The sequence below is a fragment of the Penicillium canescens genome (assembly GCF_028828765.1).
Source record: "Penicillium canescens strain IBT 15451 chromosome Unknown utg000004l_segment0_segment0, whole genome shotgun sequence".
Classification (NCBI taxonomy): domain Eukaryota; kingdom Fungi; phylum Ascomycota; class Eurotiomycetes; order Eurotiales; family Aspergillaceae; genus Penicillium; species Penicillium canescens.
The window spans coordinates 5,918,571-5,937,242 of NW_026703966.1; positions in this window are offsets into that span (position 1 = coordinate 5,918,571).

The window sequence follows — 18,672 nt, forward strand, 5'->3', positions numbered from 1 at the left end:
GCGTATTTTTACACTTTACTACCACCCGAGGGACTACCCGATTAGCTTCTACGTACGTATAAGGGTTTAGTAGACTACGTCTGCGGCTTACCACTTATTATAAGGACTTAATCAATAAGGAAAAAGCAGCTCATTTCTAATATACTACTTAAAAGTAGATGACGGCAAATGGACGGCCAGGAATGGCCGTTTTGGAGGCCTTTTTTGGCCGCCCATTTGCCAACCGTTCTTCTACTCACCTCGGCATTTGCACCTACGCACCCTCTACCGGACCTCAGCGGCGGCTTAGCTTGTACCTTCGTTCCACTCTATAGTTCCCCTTTCCTTACCCCTATCCCCCTGCCTTCCAAAACTCCGAGACCTTAAGGAAACCGAAAATAGGTCCCTTAAGAATCGTGCTATTTAAAAGTGGCAGCGATTCCCTCCCCTATTGTCTTGTTCTCTTATTCTAGTGAGCTCTTAGCGACGAGGTTCTTTTGGCCTCTACTTTAAAATAGGATTTAATTATTAATGTAACGGAATCCTCGAAGTCATGCACAGATCTCTCGCACTTCCAGAGGATCGACACCATATAGGTGTCGACACGTCAGCGTTGGCTCACCGTAACGCTGATCCCCTATGTTAAATAATCTGCTCCGGAGAACCTAGCGGTTCTCTAAGAATCAGTCTCTGTATTCATCCAATATATTGTTCGCTTCTAGGCATCTTCATCTTACCTAGTTGACAGGCTCTATCCTGTAAACACTAGAACCCTACTTCTTTACAATTAAATTTAGACGTCGCCTTTAGAGTTCTACGACTCGGGTTCCTTCGTGTAACCACGATCCCTAACTTTTCTAACTATAGCCCGCCGTTCTCGTAAAGCAAACTTCGAGTTATCTAGCGAAAGCGATAATTCTAAGCGAGAAGGCACAACGGACTATAGATCCGATACTAATTTAATAGAACCTAAGGATAAGGCAGATTAACTATATAATACTAGCGATACGAGCTTACTCTTCACTAATAATAAGCACTTACCGGAGTACTATATCTAGTAACTTCTAAACTTCGATAAGACGGTCTATACGTAGGAAGACTATAGTAAAGGCACTACAGCTCTTCTCGCCCGTGTTAAGGAAAAATAGTCCTAATGAGTTTTCTATTCTATGCTTCCTCTTCCTTCTATAGGAGGCTCGTAAACTCCACATAACAATGAGACGGTGAATAGCAGGCCAGAAAAGGCCGCTTCGGGGGCCGTTTTAAGCCTCCCATTCACCGGCGACGGTCTTGGCGTCACGTGTATCTAAGGACACAGCCAATGTGACCTACTGCCACTTTCACTCTCTTTTGCCCGTTGCATGGCGCCTAGCCCCGCAGCGACCTCACTGGAGCGCCGGCCGTTCCTGGTCCCACTCGTGATACTGCCGCTGCGAGCCCGTTCCAACCAGGGTCCGGAAAGAAGGAGCCATTCTGTCTCCCCTTTCAGCACCTTTTGAGCACCTTTATTCCCTAGATTCCATAAATATCGACCGCCATGGCTCCCGAATTTTCATTCTTCCCGCTCGCCAGCGATCTTCTCATCGTCCAATCTGTTTCTCCGGCAGAACCCTGGTGTTTCGAGTGGATTCTATACACTCTTGATCAGTTCCCTATTCCCTGCCGGACACTGCTCCCACATCATGACTTGCCTTTCACGTCCTGATTTGTCAGACGACGAGAGCGACGCGAGCTCAGAACTGCCTGAGATCTTCTCGAACGAAGCCTCAGAAACCGATTCGGTCACCACATATTGTGATGACGAGGATGAATCGGAGTCGGAGGATGAATTTCCCATGGAAGACGAAGAGAAGCAGCTTCCACCGGAGCACTATCTCCAGGAGGCAGAGTGTCTCGATGTCTCCCAGCTTCGGCAAAAACGCTACAGCCCAAGAACCCAAGACAAACTGGATGAGACGCGGGACTATTGGGACAGGTGAGAGCGTGCCACCCCCATGGTTTCTCCAATTGCATTTGGCTAATTATTCCAGGTTTTGTGAGGGCGGAAAGCGGGACCCGGTGGAATGTTTCTTCTGGCTCTCTGACACAGAGGAGACGATCCGTTTTTTGAAAGCTCTCTTTTCCTGGCGCTGTGATCAGCGGAGGGGGAAGAACGGGCGACACACGCCGGGACTGAAGTATAAAAGCTCGCTGGAGACATTCTGGAAATGGTGGCATCTGGTCTACAAGGCTGAAGTCGGACATGGACTTAGTAAAGATACGATCGTCAAAATCGAGGATGTGAGTCTGTTGGTCCGCTAATCTGTCAGACTGGTCTGTTTATGGCTAACAGCCCATAGGTGCTTGCAATAGTTGCTACTGAGAAAAATCTTTGCTTCGATCGGCGACCGAAAGCGACCATGTATATTGAAGATGTGGCCGAGTTTGCTCGAGTGGTACTGTCTACGACGGAGATGACTTTCCCTTGTGGCTGGTACCGGGTGCAGCTCCTCCTGTACTGTCAACTGGCCGCCATCACTGGCAGCCGGCCTGGAGCGCTCTTGAACCTTCGTTACCGGGACCTCATGTTGACCCTGGTACGAGATCCAAATGGCCACCTTCCTCGGCTTTTTATTTATATGAGACCGGAGTTCACAAAATCATTTCTTGGCAAGAAGGAATCGTAAGAATATTCCCCTAGCCCTCAATCCCTCGTTTATATCCATGGTTCTATTCACCTTGCCCTGTCGTTGTCCTTCCATTCCTCTTTTACCCTCCTCACAGCGATACGAGCTCGAATCAGGTCAGCTTAGCTGATTGCAATAGGAATACCTTCCCTATCCCGGAGGTCATTTTTGATCCTACGCTGGTCCTTAGCCCGCACGTTTTCTTGTTGGGCTTGCTTTTTCGAGTCGGGGCATTCAAGACGCTTTCTAAAGACGGTCGCGTGATGAACTGTCCAGAAAATTTGTATAGTCTTCGGGTTTTGAATGGACTTGGACAGCAGGAGTTGAAGTTGAGACCGGAAATCCTTGATCAATATGTTTTTTGTCACGCATTGAGAGAACCCAATGGGATCCGAATTGCCCTGGAACAGAATCTGTCAGGCGGCTGGCTACGTTATCGTATGAAACGTGGGGGCGAAATTACGGGCTTTGAAGAGGTCACGAAGCCCTATGGCCTCCGGTACGGCGCGGCGAAAGCATTCAATGATAGTCGTGAGTGGCCTTTGTTTAGACTTTGCGCTTCTTGACTAACAAGTCCATACTATACAGCGGATGTGTCAAATGAACTACAAAATGTGATGCTCCAGCATGCCAGCATTAACACATTTGTTCGGCACTACAGTGTTGGTATCCACGTCGATGCTCAGGCAATTGTCCGAGGCATGCCCGCTCAGAAGCAGCTCATGCGTTTTGCCTGCTCGATGAGTCGGTCTATCGATCCGCGCAGGCCATATAGGCTAGAAGATTCGAGCTCTGTCAATCAAATCCCGCGTGTGATTGCCATGGAAGAGTTCAAGCAAGCACGAGAGCAGGCCCGGGACGTGAAAAGACGAACGTTTGAAAATGCTCAGTTCGCTCTCCAGCGCGAGTTTGGTGATGATCCTCCGCAGAAAGGGTCAGTTTCTCGTCGTCTGCGGAAACTCCACAGACGATGGGTACTGCAAAACAAAAAAGTGGACAAGTTACGCAAGAAATTTGAACGTGCAGAGGAGCAGTATAATCTTGCTGTACGTGATTTGCGAAACGAAAAAGGACGACAACGCAATCGCTTGATTCGTGAGAACTTGGAGCGGTATAAGAACGAGCAACCGGTGATCGACAGCGAACGGCAACTATCCGGAAAGATGGTCGACGAAGAAGTAAAGGTCGCTTTAGAAAGCACCGGCTATATGACACCACAGCATATGACCCTTATCGACACCGTCCTGACGATGCCGGGTACGACGGTTGAGAAAGAGTATGAGCGTCGAATTGCTGCAATCAATGCAGTGATTGCGGTATGTGATGCAGAAGAGGGCGCACCCTCGCGGCCTCGTGTCACCCAAAAACGCTCCGCCGATGCTGCCAATATGCCACCGGCTGCCACTTTGCCTAAAAGGCAGAATCCAATCCCTTCACATAAGAGCGACGATATGTTTTCCCAGGCTATCGCTTCGGTTTGCGTCAAATCTCCAACAGAGAGACCAACGATCTGCTTTATTTGCCTTGGTAGCCCTATGCTGCCACAAAGCGATCGCATGAGAACGTACAAGAATTCTGGATCTCTGAGCCGACACTTCGTCAACAAGCATATCAAGCCGTTTCCAAATGACATGCGTTTTGGGTGCTCTATCTGCGGAGAGAAGTTGGAGTCGAAGTCTGCGCTACTGAACCATGCAGAAAGGGTGCATGGAACCGTCTCCCGCTCTTCTAGAACAGCTCTTGGTATGGCATAAATACGAAATAGTCTCCGTTTTCTCACTTCATGAAGATGTTATCGGAGTTCAGGGTTATGGGTGCGATATTTGTTATCTCAGCTGGGATTTATAGACTTATTTAGGTTTTGGTAGAGCTGGTCTTTGCCGTGTGACAAGAATGTTTGATCTTCGCTTCCACGAATCTGGTCAATCCTGGGTAAAAGACACTTTGTAGTCACGGGGTATGACCACATGTACTGTATCACCTTTCTCGTGTTGTGGTCTTCATTTCTTTACTGGGTGTAGCCGTTCTAAGCATAAGAGTCGTCTCCTGGCAGGCCGCGTCTTCCCTTTATTTTCCCGAGCCACAGTCTCCTTGGGGCCTCAAACTAGAGATAGGCCATGTTATTGACGGACCGACGAGGCCACCAGTGCACCTGTCTGTGCTTTATTTCTAGGCCTTTGGTATGGGTTGCCTTCTATCTTTGAAGCCTATAAGCAGTCGCGAATTACGAGTCTGAATCATGAAGCTGTAGTATGGTATCACAGCTAAGAACTCGATTGCAAGCGACAAGTAAAACGGGCATCGGTCTCCGGGCGTCTTCCAAATGGCGTTATACACCCCGTACCTTACGGACAATTTAACGTTGTTTGCCCGGATACTGGAAACTACTAAATTGTAGTATTGAGGACGACCAATTGATAATAAGATAATTGACCTGATGATCTATTGTAATGATCCACAGTCTATGTAATCGCGCCAGGCCCATCAACACCCTCCTGGTATTGAAAGCTGTGTGTGGCACGATTACTGTGTGTTACAACACAGTTATTCCGGTATGGTGAAGATTACCATACAAAACACACAGAGATATTTCGCCGGTAATGAATAACCAAGTGTGACAATACGGTGCGGGGTAATCACAGAATTTCCCGTTGACTCCCAATTTTGCCACCATTGAGCCTACCCTGAGCCAACCCTGAGCCTACCCTGAGCCTACCTGAGCCTACCCTGAGCCAACCCTGAGCCTACCCTGAGCCTACCCTGAGCCTACCCTGAGCCTACCCTGAGCCTACCCTGAGCCTACCTGAGCCTACCCTGAGCCTACCCTGAGCCAACCCTGAGCCAACCCTGAGCCAACCCTGAGCCTACCCTGAGCCTACCCTGAGCCTACCCTGAGCCTACCCTGAGCCCACCCTGAGCTCACCCTGAGCCAACCCTGAGCCTCGGTGCTCAAGGAAGACATAGCAAATACAAATTCCTATGTACTCACTGTTCAAGTTCAACATTTTAGATTCTGTTTTCTTTTGGAATTTTTTAGAACGTGTGGTTGTATTTTGTCTCTGTCAAGACTATAATGTTCTTTGATCTCAATCTGCTCAACTTGAATAATATGCGGCCTTACATAATGCTGTTTACCATAAGATCCAGCGAGCTACGAGAAATAGACGTGATCACGCTTGGGCAGAATGGTTCGCTATGTCTAGGTTTCTTAACACTTGTTGCATACGGGGCTATAAACGCAATTCACACTACAAGAGAGCAGAGCAGCTCTTGCGAGAATGACTAGATCATCCCTCGGGCGATGCTTGGCCGCCAACAGTGGTTGCTACTGGATTTTAGCAAAATACGATATGTTGTTAGCAAAACTTACATTTCTTAGAAAATCAATCGATCCTGCCGTCTCGGTGGCGGATAAGAAATCCACCGCAGCGGAATCAATTGGCCAGCGCTCTAGATCATTCACGCCAACAACGCCTTCATCTTTGTCATATTTCTGCATGAGCCGCATCGTAATTGACGGAAGCGCGGCAATATATGCAGCTTCGGATTGCTGTGACGTGCAATCTACACAAAATTCTAGAGACGCTGTCATTTGTTAGCCAGACAAAGCAAGAGAGGTTCACCAACAGACCTATTTTGATGGTCCCGTCAATCCCGAACAGTATCTCGTTACACGCCAGAGACTGATGCGCAAGGCCAAATAATGCTAAATAGCAGGCACCGTCGAGGATCTAAAAAGTCAGGACAGCTCATCAAACAGACTACGACGGGCAAACCTGGAAGATGATGGATCCCAATTCTGCTTCGCTGGGATAAAGTGTGGGAGTAATCACAACATGCGCGAGGGTCAACGGCAAGTCGTCAACCAAAAAGAACGCAAGCTCGTCGTGCATATAGCATTCATGCAAGGTGAGGACGTTCCTATGCTCGAGACGCCCGAATTTGTGGATTAATCTTTGAGCGTTCTGCCTCCGGTATGTCCGGATGGCAACCATGCGAGACGGACGGGTACGGCGCGTGGCAATCGTAACTTTCCCGGCAATCTCATATGTAATTACCTTCCGATAGGTATCCCATGGCGACTCTTGTCTTACAATCAAGACGGACGCAATATCTCCAACGCCGCACAAGCGTGGTAGGCAAAGGCTCTTACGAGACCCAGTGACAACCTTCGATTGACTATGGCGGCGCAGTCGGGCAGCTTTCGTGGCGGCAGCCGTTTGAGCCTCGCAGGTGGTGGGTCCCAACATTGAGGTGGGGAGCTGGAATTGGGCTTTGATAGTGTCAAGGTCACATATCATGTTCTCTGTGTATGGCTTGGTTGACATGATGTGAGAAATGTATTACTTCCAGTTTGATCAGCGCAAGCATTCAAAGGGAAGTGTGATCCTATTTATTTATACACGCAGTGATACGAATTCGTATTATACGGAACCCCGATGTCTTTTTCGATAATTTGAATGTTTTCTTGTTTTCTCTGCTCAAAGATAGGAGATCGCCGCTATGATCGACTGCCATAAGATGAGGCTGTCGAGCCACGGTTTCCACCTAACACTATCACCGGCACATATTGCGTGTTACGACCGATGATCAGCTGTTCAGCCCTCATTAACATGGCGCCTCGAGTCAACTGAGGTATAGTTTCACACGAATCGACACATGGCCTGACTGCTGAGTATATTGGCCTCTAAATTAACTACCTCAGGGATTCTTTGGCCCATAGCAGTACTAAATGCTAAGGGTTGTTATCCTCGAACGACATCTAGATTTTGTATGACCGAAACATTGAGGGTGTGATGCTGTCTGCTTTCAAGTATCAAGGCTTCAGATATGTCAGACCATAGGATACGGCATTTTTCCGTTGCCTCTATTCCTATTGGTTATTATCGACCGAGTCTCGTAATTGCTCCGGCTTACTGAGAGGACTACATTGTCTACAATAAATTGTTCAACCCATCGTCGTACCTGGGGTCCCATAGTCCATGGACTGATGGATCTGTGGCTTAGTAGATTCTCAATCAACAATTCTGAGTTACATGTCCAACCCATTGCAATGGCTAGTCATGCTACCAAGGGTAGCTAAGAAGAACGAGGAGCTTCTCAATCATAAAGCCGTTCCTCATCCGCAGCAGCACACCTCCGGCACTTGTCTTCTGGCTGTGTCTGTGCAGAACAAAAGCCGGACACAGCATGTATTTCCAATCCTTCCCTCACAATAATCTCTTCGTACCTGCTCAGTAGCAATTGTGTGGCGAGGTGCATCGTGGCCCACTCCCTGGATGAAATGGTGTCGGAAGCTGAGATATGATCAGATACCGCTTGTAGGTATTGAATCGTATCGTTTACCATGTTTGTACTGATTGCTGTAACGCTTAGACGTCTTTTTCGTTGCATCTCTTGCGTTGCCAGTTTTCGTGAGAGGGTTGAGGATTTGGCTGCTCTCTTTTTCCCTTCCGGAGGGGATAGGTCTTGAGTTTCAGCCTTCATGTCGCTATGAGGCGATGTAGAGCCCCTTGAGCTAGCAATAGAGGTAGCAACAGATGTAGCTACAGAGTCAAGCAGGGACGGGTCAACGGACGGTTGGAAAATCTGGCTTGCGTTGCCGCGATCCCCGTGGATGAATTGGCGGACGACCCGTCGAAAGTTTTCATCCGATTCATTGCCTCCATGAAACAGGTTTGTTAGCCAACGGATTCCTCGAGAAAGGGGATCTAGAAGGATGATACCAGCTTGCCATGTATGTCCATTTTGACCTTCTGTGTCTGGGGTAATGGGCCTGTTCGATACCCGTGACAATTTGTAATCCATAATTGCTTGGTTCCTCTAGTACGGGTATTGTAATGACAAGATCTTGTAGGGAAAGAAAAACTTGAGAGAATTTACCATAAGGAGAATCATGACCTTTTAAATATTGTGGGCAGAAGCGGTCATGTCAACCTTGAAAAGTATATTCACAGTTATCTTGTCGCGGGTTAGCGTTATCAGCACCGCCTCCTAGGAGCACTGTGGATGTCAATATGTTGCCCCAATCGCGGTACATACACCAACGCGATGATGGGACCAAGGATATCCGTATCCACATGGAGCCCGAGCCATCAATTAATTTGAAGGATATTCCCAGGAGCAACATGGCTGCCAGATTATAGTTGGTCATGAATAGGAACGTGTGGAAGGGAGTTGTATTTCCGACGCCTCGGGGTTTGTTATTGCCTCATCATTCAGCCGCACCGAAAGCCACACACTACAGAATTGCTAAGACCGCCCAAGGATTAGATTGATTGACTGAATTTAATGCGGGTTCATCTTTTGATTTGACTAGCCAACCGATCATGGCCGATGTTACAGCAGTGTCGTCACGTTAACGCTCATCCTGGAGTTGCTTGGTGCAAAAGACATGTTGGCTGTCGATCACCTGTGTATAAATTTTCGTCAACCGTTGTACAGTATGTGTAGGGACTTTACAAAGCTGACTTCGGAAACATGTGAGGCATCCAGGAATTACATAGCCAGGAAATTGTACGAAGCTTGCAGGACGTTATTGATCCATTGATATTTTTGTTGGCGGCTGTATCAGCCCGTGGAAATCCACATATTAGTCCTGGTATCTCCCTTGTCCTCGTGAGGGTCTCACGTATACATAGAGATGGATGGTGTTTCAAGATGAACTATCAATGTTAAGAACAAATATAGTTGACTCTAACTACAAGATGTAGGGCGAGAAAGCCGCTTCTGCTTCCTCGCGTTCAAGGGAGCCAGGATGCATGTCCCGCATATCATTTCTCCACGCATCGAGTATGCTTCATGTATAACCTTGAACAATGCGACTAGAGCTCCCAGGAATTAACACCGTCTTTCCAGGAATGAGACGAGAAATTTCGGTGGCCAAATAAGCCCAGACTTCATGCTCAGGCATGTAAGGGCCCAGCGAGAATAAAGTCCTACTACGTGCTTTTTCAAGCATCTATATATTGCACTCTTCCTACTTGATCACAGATACCACTCGAGAATAGAAGTCTCCAAACGGAAGATTACACCCCAGATCTCACAATCGCCCCGAGGCATTTACAGCTATTCCTCATCATGGCCTGGAATCCTACTCATCTCCAACGGGTATTGGGCCAAGCATTGGGCGATCCCCTGCACCGTGAGCGGTGCATATGGGATCACTGTCAAAACACCGTGCCGATTGATTCCCGGATAAATGGAGTATTGTGCTTTCAGCTCTCCCAGAACTCTTCTTTCGCATATCCTTTAGCGCAAAGATTATCTTTGGCTGCAAAGCAACTTTTTTGTTTTGAGTGCAGACGCCATAGCTCTCGACGAAAGGTGTGGGCCGACCAAATTTTGCGTTTGTTAGATGCTCGCCTGGATCAAGCCAAAGATGTCATGGGTCAATCGGAAATTCATGATTCGCCTCTATTGGTACATGCGTGGCCAAGCAGCATGCCCTACAGCGTTGACATGGCCGTGTTCCCCAATGAAGCATTCTCAAAAACAAGGAAAGACTGCCCGAAGAGGCAAATCGAGCGGTGCTTAGGTTGGCCGGAGCCGTGAAAATCCGTCGTCCGGATCTTCTCAAGACGAGAAGCCCCTTCAGTTGAGCTGTATCCGTTACATGCCTCCAGTGATAAGCACGGGGTTCTTCGATAAAGAAAGTTGATTGATGTTCTCTGGCGACTGTCACATGTTTCCCACGGAAGTGGCCACCCGAAAGCTTTTGCTTTTGCACAACCCACCTGCAGCCTGCTACTCTCCTCGCGGGATCTGAGTCAGATCATGAGTTGAGCTTGACTCTGTTTTGTGACGCTCTGTGGTGATGGACTGCAAGTCAATCGAGGTGTCTGTTGTTTCTTTTCCATGGCTTTTTATGTTTGTTGGGGACACCTCTGGGGATGGGGCAGCTGATCGCCGCGTGCGTTCGGATTCAGAAACAGTAGCAGGGATATCTGGGAGATATTTTGATCGACAGGGAGAAAAGATTTTGGATGAATTTTGAAGCTTTCGCTTAAGCTTTGGGAAACAAGAAGTGAACATTTTTTTTGATAAGTCCCAATTGTATTTGCGCTTGTAGTGTGTAGAAGACTGACAAAATGGTAGTTTGAGGAGATCTTTAGAGTTGGGAAGTGACTATTACATCCGAAGGATTATTGGGAACCGGATAGAAGACGATAACTCCGGTCAAACGATTTTGGCGCCGTTGCCAGGGAGACACATGGGCCGTGGACTGTAAAAGCGAGTGATATTTAATTTAGGTAAATCTCGTGATATGAAGCGCTATCTGAAATCGAAGTCTGCATCACCGTCCTTCAGATGGTTCGCAGTCACAATAACGTTACAATTAACTTCAACGAACTCTACTCGATTTAGGATCCAATGCATCAGGAATACACTTGCAGGCCACCATTAGGGATATCATCTACAATGTATGTTGCAAGGCTTCACCTGTCGCCCAATTCCTCATATAACTGAGTATTTGGGTGAACAACAGGTGAGATCGAGCATCAACAGTTGAGTAACAGTTTACTGAACTATTCAACGCTGTTGGAAACAGACCTAAGGGGATACGAGTGCAATCAAAGCAGCCTTGGCGTCACTTTGCCGGTCTATAAAAGGCTCTCGAGTAAACTTTTCCTCCATTTCATTTCTACAGCCACGATGGACCATGCCACCTCGCCTTCTCCATTTGATCGGCCAGCGAAGAGACAGCGTCGGGTATCCCAAGATGGGGAAGATGAGTCCAAATTGGAAAACCACCCGCAAGGATCTTCAAATGGCACAATCGTCGAGCCCAAGGTCGGTCATACCTCTTCGGCAGGAAACGAACAGAAACACTAATACTCTGCAGATCCCAGTTACACCTGGTGCCCTGACGGCGGAGTTTATGAAAATTCTGCAATATAATGACACCCTCGCTACGCCAGCCCTGAAACTGCTTGACCTGTACTTTTGCCTATGGGAATGCTACGTGGTCAAATCTGCCGAGAAGATGCGACTTGAGGATGAGCAGCGACAGCTTCAAGAGTTGAATGAGTGGCTAGCAAGCGACACTGACATCCTTCTGCAGCTTTGCGAGGAACAGAAACTGGTATTGTGGGATCGAAAACGAGCAGTTCAGGCCCTTTGTAACGGCGTGGTTTCAGCCTTGCAAGCGAGCGATCCTCAAGCCTATCATGTTGATGGGAATTGATAAGGTCTCAGTATTGTTTGACGCGCTTGGGTAAGGACACGTTTGGATATTTCTGCTATGTATTGGTGCTCTCTACCAGTTATCTTCGCTGATTATAGAGAATGCGAATGCAATTGCGGATGAAATTAATCGGGTTCTGTGACGAAGTGTCAACGTTCCACAGCTGTTGATATTTCAAGCGCTTGGTTTTCGAGGCCTTAGGATCTGGCCGTAAAGCCCTCCTAACGTGCCCTGGTCTTCTATAATTGAAGATAAATAAGATCTCTGCTCAGCTTGCGGCATCTTGTCCCTCCCAACCCGTCAAATGCTACTTTAGGCACTTCTGTAATTTCCCACTAGCAGATCCTGAATTGAAATGGACGAAATGAGCGAGTATTGTCCGTACATGTTTCTTCAATGCATGTTTTGTGCTAAAATTAGTGACTGTGATTTCGATCTTGACCTTCAGGCTATCTGGCAGAAGTCTTCTGGTATATCGACAACGCCCTCATGTCTTGCCACGGATCTGGATCCACGACATATTATCTAGGATGAAACCGAGCCTGCAGAATATGGCGCCGGGGGTCTCCCTTGAATGAATGTTTTTTAAACCCAATGACGACAATCTCTCCGGCTTCAAGTGGACGGGTCCAGATTCTCCGTTCATTTCTACTCAGGCTAGCGATAATTTCTACATGTCAGCGTTCGCTTTTTTCCCCCGAAGAGGTGCAATAGATAGAGCGTCGACTAGCTCGGTTTGGTTCGACATCTGGCGAGAATATAGGAGAGCATATATTCTTTGTTTCCCTGGGTTGAAACGGCCCTGGGGAATCTGTGTCGGGTACGCAGGCAGGCAGTTGCTAGACACAGTCGCCCGACATAGGATTGGTGAAATAGCCATTAGCTTCCGCATGACCCTATCGCCTAGTATGGAGCTTTTACCGCATTCCTCGACGGCTATTCATGCCCTTCTTCTGTAAATACGTGCCAAATATAGAATGCTTCCATGCGGTAATTCTTTTTCAATTGCGGCTCTGTCGTATTATCTCCAAGTTGTTAAAGTAAGACATAGGACAGATATAAATGTGCAATGCTTCACTCTTCTCTTGCGTTGTCCAAGAACCCTGGTAGATTGAGTCTGCAAGGGTGATCCCAGCCATCGAGGATCCTAGTCAATCGACCCCGAGATGATTCCAGTGCCTGCTCAAAGAAGCACAGCCGAGACAGCTGCTTGTCGTGGCGCAGCTGAAGTCCATCCCTCTCTTTAGTCAGGTGTCTGCTAGCCTCCTTCAAGATCCCATTGCTCTGCTCTAGGTTCTGGCCATCGATGTGTTTGGACACGCACGACTCCCATAGGCGTCGATAGAGTCCGACAATTCGACCTGCTGGAAAGGCAAACTTGGGATCGTCGCGTTCGAGGTCTGCTAGCACCTTCAAAATAGGTTGAAAGGGCTCGGTCGCCAAGGTATGTCTTGTTTCTGCTTCCTGTTGCGAGGGAGAGAGCTGCGACGGTCAGCAAGAGCATTGGAAGCTGAGCCGCTTTACTTACCAGTGGAGGGACATGATCAGAAGCCTCCTGCGAATTCTCTTTTTCAGAAACGATTGGCAATGCACTGGGCTGTTGTTCTCCTTCTTTTTCCTGGTCTGGCGTGCTGTTAAGGGCATCCATCTTGATCGCAGGGGAAAGTCGAGTATCTGGGCAATAGTATGTCCACTAATTCTTGGAGGTTTTTATAGACTAGAAGACATCGGTGGCTAGGTACTCAGTCTCATTTCACCATGAAAGTTAATCAGCGTAGTCAGCTTTTCAATCGCTTTTCAATCTCAGCACTCTGTTAGCAGTCCGTTTGATGATGGTGCTGGTGATCAGTCTCGTGGTGTTGATGGTTGGTGAATGTGCCTCATATTAGTGGCTTCCGGTGATGAACGGTCCAAAAGATATATATTCAATCACAACGCATTTTCCACATTCGTTTGAGAGCTCAGAAACCCCAAACGTAAATAGAGTAAAATCTAGAGGACAGAAAAAGAAAACCGTAAAAACAAAGTATCTATCTCAATCAGGATCACAGGTTCAAAAGCTGACTCTCCGCCAACAAGGACGGCCAAGCTTCAACGGGTGACGGGTTGAGTACCCGTGCCCACGCGACCACGGCCTGACGCTTTCCGCAGCCTAGACGGGCAGAACCACACACAGCTCAGACAATCAACACTCAAGCAAGGCCAGAAAATTTTCATGTTCCTTGGATGAAAATGTGAGCGCTCTTGGTGAAATCAAAGAACGAACAGCTTCCATTGCCTCAGTATTAGGACCGTAGATTCAACAGTGAGCCAACGTTTCTTAACCGACTCACTTTGACTAATTCTCAACATGACCCTAGCATTTTTAGTCGGTGGGCATCTAACATGACACCAAAAATTTCGCTGCGAATAGTTGCGGTAGAACAAAGGCATGAATTGCAACAGACCTCACTTAGGATAGCGTCGTGTCCTTGAACGTTTGCTCTATAATAGAGCACGTGCGCGACGGGAGCCGACAAACCTATAAATTCGTCTTCCCCCCAGCAATTTGTTCTACAACACTGTCACTTGCTGCGCAGAGTCGAGCAGGCCCTCGGTTTGAGGCAGCTGATAAGTTCTTCCCTTCAACCCTACTGATATTTCCACCATACTGACACCTATGGATACGTCGTGGGCCGACAAGCTAGAAAGGGCTTGTGAGAAAGTGATTCCCATCAGCCCCATGCCAGCCGATCAAAGAAGGAGATTTGGGTTAGCTGGTCAAAGTATGCGAACATCTGTCCACCATAGCAGCGGACCACTGTCCCGCCCCTGAATATATCGATGCGAAAAAGGGATTTCTATTCAGGTATGTAGATCTCAGAGCGACCCTTTCCGAGACTGGACTGACTTCAAAGACGATGCGAAATAACTGGATCCTTCCATTCCATCCAATGCACGCGCAAAGCCACGGAGCCCTTTTCCGTGTCTTCTTTCAGAACATCTGAGTTCTACATGTCTCGCCGGTCGACAAGCTAATGATGGACAGGAGACCGTTGACAGCGCCCTAATGTGAGTCCGACCCAGCGGCGCCGTCAGTGCTCCGGGCAAGGTCATGGCTTACACACCATTTCTAGCCCTGCCACATCAAACCATGCAGCATGTCCTATGTGAAATACTGCAAATCAAAGGCGCGGGCCAACAACAGGACGCATAAGCTCGAGAACCTTGTTCTCTATGGTAAGGTGAGTGGATATCGCGGCTCTTGATGCGCCGGGTCCGATGATTTGTGCCAAGTCTGTGCCCCAGACACGAACACTCCTGACATCTTCATGCCGTTGCAGGAGCAGCCCATCGCCAACCGCGCAAGGTCTCGTGGCGAGTTACCTATTCCCGCCGACTCAGATAAGACCAAGGAGCCGACGCGCCATCGCGTCTTCCCCCTTCTCACCGCCTTTTCACACGACTTGAGTGCCTCAGCCTCTCGCCGCCTATGGGAAGCGGTCTCCCTTTACGACTGTACAATTTCTTGTCATGGGCGGGTTCGTCACGCGCATTTGCCGTCTTGTGAACTTGCCCGTGCATCCAGCGCGGCTTCTCGAAGCGACAGCCGGAGAGTGCGACGAACATGGATACAACATGGCGTGTTGGTGACTGCATTGCAGAACAGAATTGGCAGTGATCTAGTTGGTAAGCTGGTATGATGACGATCCTAATTGACCATCTGTCTCAACCGTACACTCGGGGAATTCTTCATGAACAACGTAAAGCACGACACCTCGTCCAACTGGATCAACAATTGCTGACTCGGGTCTCACAACAGGAGGCTCCCTCATATTCCCACACCCGAATTCGAAGCGATCAACTGTCTTGTCTGCTCAACCCTGCACCAACACCATCGCATGCTCTGTTTCTTCCTCATGACTACCGGTGGCATCGATGAGTCTCTCCCTCGACGTTCTAGTCGATTTGGTTCATCAGATCACGCGTTGGTATGCTTACCTGATGCAAGACCCCACAGAGCGCATAGCAGTGTCTGTCTGTCGGCATTCGAACACCTACATGGGATACCCTACTTGCGGCTTGGATCCCCGGCATCCAGTGGGTGGCCATCGTTGTTCTTGGATGGCGTCTAGCGTCTTTTGAGCCTAAAACCCCTAAGAAACCGGGAGAAGCCAACGCAGCCAATGCTTTGTCTAGCTAGAGCCATATTTTCGTACTCGCGAGGTTGTTAGTCGAGACTGCTTGCATGGAGAAGGTGAGGCAAACATCCCGTCATTTTTAGCCAAATCAACTAACAATAGCCATGTCAGCTTCGAATCGATGGACAAGACGCGGATGGCCAAACGATTGAGAGGACCCATAACCCAAGAACTACGTCTGATAGAGTCATCTTGATTCCTCTTCCTCTCCGGGTTGCTGAGCTTTTGGACATGTACGGGCGAGCGGGAACAACTCGGACATACACGGAGCTGCATGCTATCAGGATTGTTTGCTTTTCCCTGTTAGACAGAAGCTTGGTGATTTCATTCCTAAGCCTGTGTTTTTCTATCCATGCCCGAGCACTACGTGCACAGCCCATACACCTTGAATGTCAGAGCAGCTGGAGGTCAGTCAAGCCATCCAGTATCCTTTGTCCATTGAGAACCTGTCTAACATAACGCAATTGGAGGGGAAGCAGGTCTTGCCAGCAAATCGACTTCTCTACCTCCCGAGCTCACTGTGCTCTGACCATCTATGATGTATTTCTCCGCGCCCAAGGCGATATCTGGCATATCACTGTTGAGCAATTCACCGTGAAGGTGGGTTTGATGTCTGTAACAGCATCACAAGAGCCCTCGGGTTGTAGGACCTCTGAATGTCCCGTACAGCCTATACGAATTATCTACCCCGATAAGCGCTCATGTTACATTTGCTTGGGGAGGATTTGAGCGGATGCCTGCTAGGGTCACATGTGGGTGAGAACACCCCTGTACAAATCACCAGGTCCCGAGCAGTGATTGTGGAGAGTGTCTTTACCAGTTCTGATTTCAGATGGCTCGTTGGGCCCCGATCAGAAATCAATCATGCTATATCAGCAGCGGAGCATGATTTATCGCATGTAGTGGGGAATAAGCCTCACAGAAGGTAATGACCGTTTCTTCATCGCTGTAGTGGACTTCTACGAGAGATTGGTTGGATTTACTGGCGGGGTATTATTCACAAAGTTGCGACGGCTCCTACATGTAGAAGGAGCGGGTCAGATATTCCCGAGACAAAAGCTACCAATGACATGTTAACCTCGAGAGAAAGAAACCCTCACTCTCGCAATCGCTCTATGATGTAGGCATTCTAGTGTAGAATAGGTTCGAGTGAGTAGTAATAGTCATCTCAAGCAATTTCTTTGGCGACGCAAGAAACTGAGCCTATCGCATAATCATCTTGAATTGAATCCATGATTTGGATTTTTGAGATACATCACATGGCTCTACACTTCGTAGTTCTGATCTTAAGTGTACAGTATGTTGCGTGATCAAAATTGCTTTGCAGGGCCAAAAAGGAAAAAAAAAAAGCAATTGAAGTTTCTATGATGTGGGGGACATGGCAAGAGACTACGTTGCCTCTGTGAGACGGTGACCAGCGCTCCCTTCACCGCCCGACCGTTCACCACATCAACATCAAACACCAACATCAAACATCAACATCAAACATCAACATCAAACTGTTGAAATATCCCGGTTGCTGAGATAATGAGGCTGGGATCACGTGAATACATATATACCTATTCACCAGCCTACTTGTATCTTAGACAACATGCAACACAACACACAATCAACTCCCCTCAATAACATGAACACTGAAGCATCACTTAATAATCAACACAAACATCAACATCAAACATCAACATCAAACATCAACATCAAACATCAACATCAAACATCAACATCAAACATCAACATCAAACATCAACATCAACATCAAACATCAACATCAAACATCAACATCAAACATCAACGCGCATCAACACATCAACTCTCAACTCTCAACACATCAAAACACCAACACATCAACACTCTCACCAATTCTCACCAACATGTTTGCCCTACGCCTGAATGAAGGGTGTCAATTTCACTACGCGAAAGGGCTATCGGACCGCAAACCATCAGTGCAGAACATTTGGGAACCTCCCCTTTGATAAAAATGACACTTTCGTTGTTATATAATGTTGGCCATTGAATTTGGGACGATCTATCTAGTGCTCATTCTACCTATCCAATGATGATCGTTCGGAAAAAGAAACAGACTATGAGGAGGTTGGGCAGGTCTTTGCTTCTTCGAATACTGTTGAATATCGAATACTGGTCTCTAACACCACGAAGAGGTGCCTGCACATTGCTAGAGGGCTTGTTAACGCAGCAATCCCCTGCAAAGCACGTTTGTTGACGCAGAGCTCGTCCTGCGAAGCACATTTTTACACTCGCGGGGCTCAGGGCAGCGAGGGAGCACACTCTTACACTCGCGGGGCTCAGGGCAGCGAGGGAGCACATTTTTACACTCGCGGGGCTCAGGGCAGCGAGGGAGCACATTTTTACACTCGCGGGGCTCAGGGCAGCGAGGGAGCACACTCTTACACTCGCGGGGCTCAGGGCAGCGAGGGAGCACATTTTTACACTCGCGGGGCTCAGGGCAGCGAGGGAGCACACTCTTACACTCGCGGGGCTCAGGGCAGCGAGGGAGCACACTCTTACACTCGCGGGGCTCAGGGCAGCGAGGGAGCACACTCTTACACTCGCGGGGCTCAGGGCAGCGAGGGAGCACATTTTTACACTCGCGGGGCTCATTGGCTGTGAGGGAGCACATTTTTGCATACACAGGGCTCAT